We start from the raw sequence: 7,545 nt of genomic DNA on the forward strand, positions 1-7,545 counted from the left end.
TCATTTACTGCAGCTTAACACGATTAAACAGTTCTGCAATTAAGCAAGGCAGTCTTAAGAAATTTGACAGGTTTTGATTCAGATCCCTCAATCTGATATACAACTTGCTGCAGAAACTCCCATGCGGGAGCACACTGCTTGGGGTAGTTGATATCAAGAACATAAAATGCCTTGAAACACACGTCAACTGCCCGAAACAGAGTGCCTGACCAGCTAATATCACAAATGCCTGAGAAGCACATTGCTGGGGGTCTCCCAGCCCCAGGACAGAGAGGAATGGCTTTGATTGCAAGAGGTATTCCACCATATTTGTTCCAACCTAAAACAGACAGAGACAGAAAGATACACAAAAGAATGTGAATATTGTGTAGAAGGTGAACTGTAAGCAAGATAATAGACTACCAGTTTGTGTTATAATGCTGATACTAACTGTACAAGGAAGCCAAATGAACTGTGGTTCTTAATTGGTGTGTTCATTTTGAGTGGGTCATGAATGTGTAAAAGAAAATGTGGATTGAGAACCACTCAGAGTAATAAAACTTAACATCTTCAACTTCACTTTCTAGCTACCATAGATGGCATCACTCAAAACTGAAATACAACTGCGAGGAACCTTGGAGGTTTTTTTTTTTTTTTAAATCAGTATTCACCCTTTAGCTTTCACATGAAACATGTCACTTGGATTGCCATCTTTCACCTGTACAGCATAGTTAGAATTAAGAATATTCTCTCTCAGAGTGGTGCTGAGAAACTGGTCCATTGTACTTACAGGTATTTGGTGTATGGACGCTGTCCGGGACACTTCAATGGAGTGCTGGACAGTCTTCTTCCCAACCCTGTAGACGGCCTGTGGCACCATGTTGGGTAGAAGTGTTAGCGCTAGTTCCCCTTTGGCATCTGTAGGTTAACAATATTCTAGGTATCAGTATGTGTGTGAAAAAATAAAACGACTATAGAAATATGTAAATGAAAATGAACAGACATTTTTAATCTTTTACAAAGTTTTGCAGTAGAGATAATACACATCAGGTACAGATAAGGAACAATTAGGGGGTTAAAAGGGCTAAAAGCAAAATTAACGGAAATGATACATGTACACATACAATATATTATGTCTTGTATGACCCACTCATCTCTAGGGGTGGGTATCGTTTGAATTTTATCGATTTCGATTCCGATTCCGATTCCACTTATCGATTCCGATTCTTTTCGATTCCCAGTTTCGATTCCGATTTAGTAAAAAACAAACAAAAAAAAAAAACACAAAAGTCAAACATTAATATATTAAACATGTTTATTTTCAGTGCTAGCTTGCAACATATTATTTTATTACAGGGGTTCTCAACCTTTTTTATATCAGGTCCCCCTTCTTCTCGGGTCAGTTTTGCAAGGCCCCCCTATGCCTGACATTTCCTCTAAAGGTGTTTATTTTTTAACCTTTTTTATTAACCTAAACATTAGTTTTGCCTTTTTATTTTTCTCCTGCATGTTATAAAAAAAAATCAAACAAACTTTAAATTAAAGCTATACTTTTGAATTTAAAAGAAAATCCTCTGCTCTAACTTTTTAACATGAATACACACATACAGATTTAAAGCACCTAAATTATTTAATTCAGACATTCTTCACAACTTCAGAGTACTCTTTCTTAAGTGACTGAATATCTACTGTTTGTATTTATTATAAAATAAACATATAAATGAAAAATACAGTAAATACATTGTAAATCTGTTTATGCTGGTGCTCATATGTGCTTAAACACCACTGACCCTTACAAGATCCACCTCTATGGGTAAGCATTCATTATAAAAAACTCACAGGACATTCATTTTGAAAACTATGCAAATATTTTGAAATTTCACGCAAAAATACTATGGATCAGAGCACCTAAAAGCATGAATAGTTTGTGAATCAACAGCGGACTTATGCGTGCCTAATGTACGACTCCGATATACAAGAATGAATACATTAGGCACGCGCGAGTTCGTTACTATTACTCTGGTCATCTTTGCCTTTACATACCGGGAGGGTTTGTTTCATGCAGCCAAGAGATAAAGTAGATACCTGTCTTCCCGCGGGGGTATAAGTGACTTTTATATGGGCTTTTGCGGGACGAAATAACATATATTCCTTCTGGAGTGGGCGGGCGCAGGACTAAAATCCGTCCCTTGCAGATCTCTAAGATGAAGTTTGCGTGCAGCGGTAGATTTGTCTTCGGTTTTTACAAAGCGTAGACACACTTTTAAACGCTTACCGTGATCCATCTTTTCGACTGATGTTTACATTACCACGTAAAGTCCTGGCAGATTGCACGCGCGGAAGGTCCTGGCAGATCACTAGATGGAAAAAATGCAACCAGGAATCGAAACGAGGAATCGAAATTTTAATATTATAACAAGTATCCGATTCTTTATCTTAAGTATCCGATTCCAGAATCGGAATCGATTTTCGATTCCCAACCCTACTCATCTCATCAGACACCATTTTCTTATTAAGTGCATTCACATCTTTGTAAAAAAAAAAAAAAAAAAGCATCAAGTTAAATGAGCATCTGTTTCCATATGAGTTCCATACAGTCTATACTGTCTATCTTTTCTTTCATTAACAAGTGTAATAATGACATTAATGCAAAGGTGAATATCTGGCCCATTATTATGCATAACAGCTAAAAGACAAGGCACAAGTATCTTTTAACTAAAAGGGTTATTATAGATATGCATTCCCCACTGTCAAAGAAGTTGTGACTGTCACAAAATCTTGCACTGACACATTTAAAACGTATTAAAGAAAAAAATGTTTAGGTATAGAGAGATGATGTGAGGGCAGTTAAGAGTAAAACACTCACCTCTAAAATTCTCTATCAGCTCAGACAGCCGCCACTCAGTTAGCTTATCAGCGACAAAGCTGTCCATTTAAAATGACCTGGAGAAAACATAGCAATAGAAGTTAGCAACAATTTGAAGACCTGACACGTTTCTTTAACTCTTACTACTTAAGCCAGTAGAGCACTGTATAATATGATAAGCACAGCGCAGCTGGTTAACATAACTCAACTATTGTGTTGCCTCGTCGCTCTAGCCACGGCTAAAGGGGGTTGCACACTGGACGAGAAGGGTATTTAAAATACAAACACATTATTCTTTATGGGGCCGTTCACATGTCGCGCCTAAAAACGCGTGGAAAACGCTAGGCGCGCCGCTTTCCTCCTATCAACAAAGCGCTCGTGCGCTTGCGCTCCAGAAGCGTGTGCCGTTGCTAAGCAACCATGACCTGCGCTCTCCATAAACACGCAGAAGATTCAGGAAAGGATAAATGGATTTTCAGCATTAAAAATCATTTGCAGTAGCTCTGTTATTAAATTTATTTAAAAATATTTATTCCTGTACAGCTATGATAAACTGTTTCTCCGACTTGGAAGTGCTTTTAATGATTATAAGGGAAAGGATGAAGCTAATTGGTTAGTTCATGTCACATGACCTGCGGTGTGCATGCCGCGCGCCTACATTTGAAATAAACTTGAGCGCGTAAATGTACATAGTCTTATATTAAATTTACTCGTCTTCTTTCTCACAAATCGTCGTTAATGTATATACTGACTTCACCATGTGCTGCAACATAAATTTAGTTTTACATTAATTTACAGAAATCGGCTACTTGAATGAAAAATTGCTGATGTTATTGGATTTTCAGGTGATATTCTCATTTAATTTAGTTAACAGACAGTAAGTGTTAAGAATGCAGTCTCAGCAATGGTCTTTAATTATACAGTACAATCATAACATAGTACTGGCATTATCTAAACCCATAATATCCTTAAACGTAACAATATTGCTGGCTATAAACTGATAAAGTACGCGATACCTCGAGTTGTCCTAGACGCAGCGAGGGCGGCTTCTCGTCCGGTGTACGACCCCCTTAACGCCGCATGAAGTCTCCACTAGCTGCACTGTACTTATCGTATTAACACGAGTATTAAAACAATGAGATTAGTACAGCACAATTTATGAAAAATAGAATTTAAACACCGTGTAAAATGAATTCAGTCATTTAGGTCATACATGTATTTCTCAACGATGTGTAAAAAGCATTTCAACCATTTTGACATCGAATTTCATGAACTTATCGTTATTTTTAATCATTCAAATTTGGCTGGGTGGTTAATTACACTTTCTTCTTTAGTCTGAAAAACTCAAAACACATTTACTTTCACTTTACACGGACTTTAAACTAGTTACATATCTGCGGGTGACTACATGCTAACCACAGAATTACCATGATAAGCCATGGTCATTTTTTCAGCAAACGGTGCTAAACTACTAACGGGGACATGGACACAGAAAAGTTTACGTTACATTGACACTGAAAATACTTGCTTACCTTGAATACGCGACGAAGTTGTACCGAAGAAGCCCAGGCCAAAAAGGATCGAGCGTGAAGTTCAAGTGACGGTTATTTCAAACGACTGTTGTGAGAAAATACCAGAACAACAGCGGGGGCGGGGGGAAGGGTCGTGAACCCAGAACATGGGTTACTCTTTGAAAAATAACCCATAAACCTAAACAACCCAGGAGTTGGGTCAAAATATTAGCCCTATAACCCAGAAAATGGTTACTCTCTGAAAAAATAACCCATAATTTTAACCCAACACAAATAACCCAGAAAATGGGTTAAAGAAATAACCCAGGAGTTTTTAGAGTGCATAATCCACAAGGGAATTCCCATTGATTCACAAAAACTTACCTGAGCATTCATACAATTGTCATGAACAATAATGAAAATTGTACACGCATCCGATCTGTGCCAGGTGTTTGTTAAAAATTGGATTGTGTTGACAGTGTAAATCTGTGCATATAACACTGAAAACTTTCAGTTTAATAATTGCTGACACCATGACTGTATCTAAGATTCGATCATTCTGTTTAGTTTCACTTCATAACCAGGCTTCTGTCTAGGGAGGTTTTGAGAGGAAGTATGTGTACAAAGTGTGTATGTGCCTACAAAGCGCTAACACGCTAATTATAGACTGAAAAACAGTTTCAGAACGGCTGGCAGTCTTGCCAAGAGACAGTTAGAGTTTCAGAGTATTACTGGTCTGGAGGTAATGATAGTAGATGATTTGTGGGCTGTTGTTTCATGTTTCCCTTCAGATGGCGAGATCCTTAACACTGTTTGAGTTTCAAACATCTCACACAGAATTAGTGATGCGTGACAATAATTCAGTCTGAGTGGATTTGGAAACTTTATTATATTTCATTATATTTCACCTAATATGTGTGTGTGTGTGTGTGTGTGTGTGTGCGTGTGTATGTGTGTGTGTATGTGTGTACCTGGTATTCATCACGTTGCGGGGACAAAATGTCCCCACAAGGATAGTAACACCAGTAGATTTTGACCTTGTGGGGACTTTTCTTAGGTCCCCATGATGAAACAGGCTTATAAATCATGCACAATGAGTTTTTTTGAGGAAGTAAAAGTGTGCACAGTCTCCTGTGAGGGCTAGGTTTAGGTGTAGGGTAGGTGTAGGGCGATAGAAAGTACAGTTTGTACAGTATAAAAACCATTACGCCTATGGAATGTCCCCATAAAACATGTAAACCCAACGTGTGTGTGTGTGTGTGTGTGTGTGTGTGTGTGTGTGTGTGTGTGTGTGTGTGTGTGTGTGTGTGTGTGTGTGTGTGTGTGTGTGTTTTGGGTGGTTACTATATAGGGCATATTTATGCGGTTTTCAAGATGTTGTGAGACACTGCTATTTGGTTGCTATGATATTTTCAGTGATTACTGGGTGGTTTTAATTTTTCTGTTTAAATCGAAAAGCATGTCTAATTAATTGAAATCATAAAATGTATACATTTCCTAAACAACTATTTATTACAAGTTTAACAAAAATTATATGAAATCCATTTAGTCCCTCCCCCAAATTCTCTTTTATTTTCTATTTTGTCTGTTTTATATTTTAATTTTTATGGATTCATTTTAATGGTTTTAATACATTTTAATAACCAGAAAACATATCTTATAAATTTAATTAATAAAACCTTAACAATTTATTAAACTGTTTACAATAATACAGCCATATTCAGCAATTATATTTTATTTTATTTTATCAGAATTTCTGGAGAATAGTTGGAAATTCTGGGTAATAAAAAAATGGAATAGTTCTTTTTTAATTTACATTTTTACTGTTACAATTAAAACATGGAAGAAAATGTATATTCCTTAAAGGGTTACAGCTAAGGTTTTTTTTTTTTTTTTCCCCAGAAATTCTCTGTAAATGATTCTGGATTTGTGATTTAATGAAAATGAAATGGTTCTTTTTTATATAAAATTTTTACTGTTAAAATTAAAACATGGAAGAAAATGTATATTCCTTAAAAAGTTAGAGCTAAAGTTTTTGTGGCAAGTTGTAGTAAAGATATTTGATTTTCTGTGTTTATATGATGTGAAGATTATGATGAGTTCTTGAAATGCTGAGGCTTCATATTTAAACAGCAGTCTTAGGTTTAATATTCACAGATTATTTATATTTATATATTTATGTTCATATCGTCATTTGATTTATGTGTAATGGACATACTGTTGATTTATTCATCCAAATCTTGCCAAATTCTGTGACATTACGCATTTATAATTTTAATTTTATGACTGGATTTTGTGATTCCTTCCAAGTCGCAGAAGTCATAGGCCCCCCATGATGCATCATTTCATATCAGCTTATTCTGACCTGACAGAAAGACTGCACTGCTGAATGTTTTCCTAGAATCGAAAAAAAGGAAATGGGGATTGTTCTCTGGTGACCCAGCTATTGCACTGTGGAGTTTTGTCTTTCATAGGAGTCATTTTTTTTCCTCTAATGTTTTTAACAAATGCGTGATGGAGCTCTGAGAGTGTGTTTCAGAATCAAAGAAAGAGAGAGTACAACTCTCAGTAGTAATGCCAGATATGGAGAGTTATTCTCTGGAAACTGCACTGCTGGAAACAGATCAACTCTCTTTCACGCATACATGCTGCTCCAAACTCACTGAGAAAGCTTTAATTATTCGCTTACAGTGTGGCTCCCTGGATGAAACAGGCATGTTTAACATACTTCCTACTAACTAATCCTTGAATTACTACACTTTCTCAGAAAGGCGTTGAATTGTTTATTCTGAAGCTGTCAACAATGTTTGATGTTCAGAAGGATATGTAGAGTTTTACTTTAAATTCTTGTCATCGCAGCTTATTCCAATTTGGACAGGAAAAGACCATCTGCCTTGCATGTATAGAACCTACAGATGTTCATCGCCATGAATACTGCAAATGTTGGCAAATCCAGTGACTTGTTCTTCCTCAAAAGTGCTTATTGTAAACACAACTTTGTTTCCTGGAAGACTGATATAAAGCTGTGCGTCCTCACACCCAGCAATTGTGTAAAGCCAGCCAGTCTGGCTGCTGCTTTAAGAGAGTTCTTGGTACGTTTGTGTGCGATATGCCATTGATGATTTGTGGGTAGCCCGTGGGCATGTCATCTGAAGCTGAGACTGGAGCTCTGCAAACAGATACCAGGGT

The 7,545-nt window shown here is 36.8% G+C and overlaps 1 long non-coding RNA gene across 1 annotated transcript; it reads right to left on the minus strand.

Annotated features, from left to right (window-relative positions):
* Positions 1–759: 759 nt before the first annotated feature.
* Positions 760–4,595, minus strand: LOC141330929 (uncharacterized). Its single transcript, XR_012355206.1, has 3 exons — positions 4,378–4,595; positions 2,846–2,922; positions 760–897 (listed from the first exon to the last, which is right to left on the minus strand). It is a non-coding gene; the product is annotated as an uncharacterized lncRNA (long non-coding RNA).
* Between the last annotated feature and the right edge of the window lie 2,950 nt (positions 4,596–7,545).

This window comes from Garra rufa, chromosome 3, assembly GCF_049309525.1.
Source record: "Garra rufa chromosome 3, GarRuf1.0, whole genome shotgun sequence".
In the NCBI taxonomy this organism is placed as follows: Eukaryota; Metazoa; Chordata; class Actinopteri; order Cypriniformes; family Cyprinidae; genus Garra; species Garra rufa.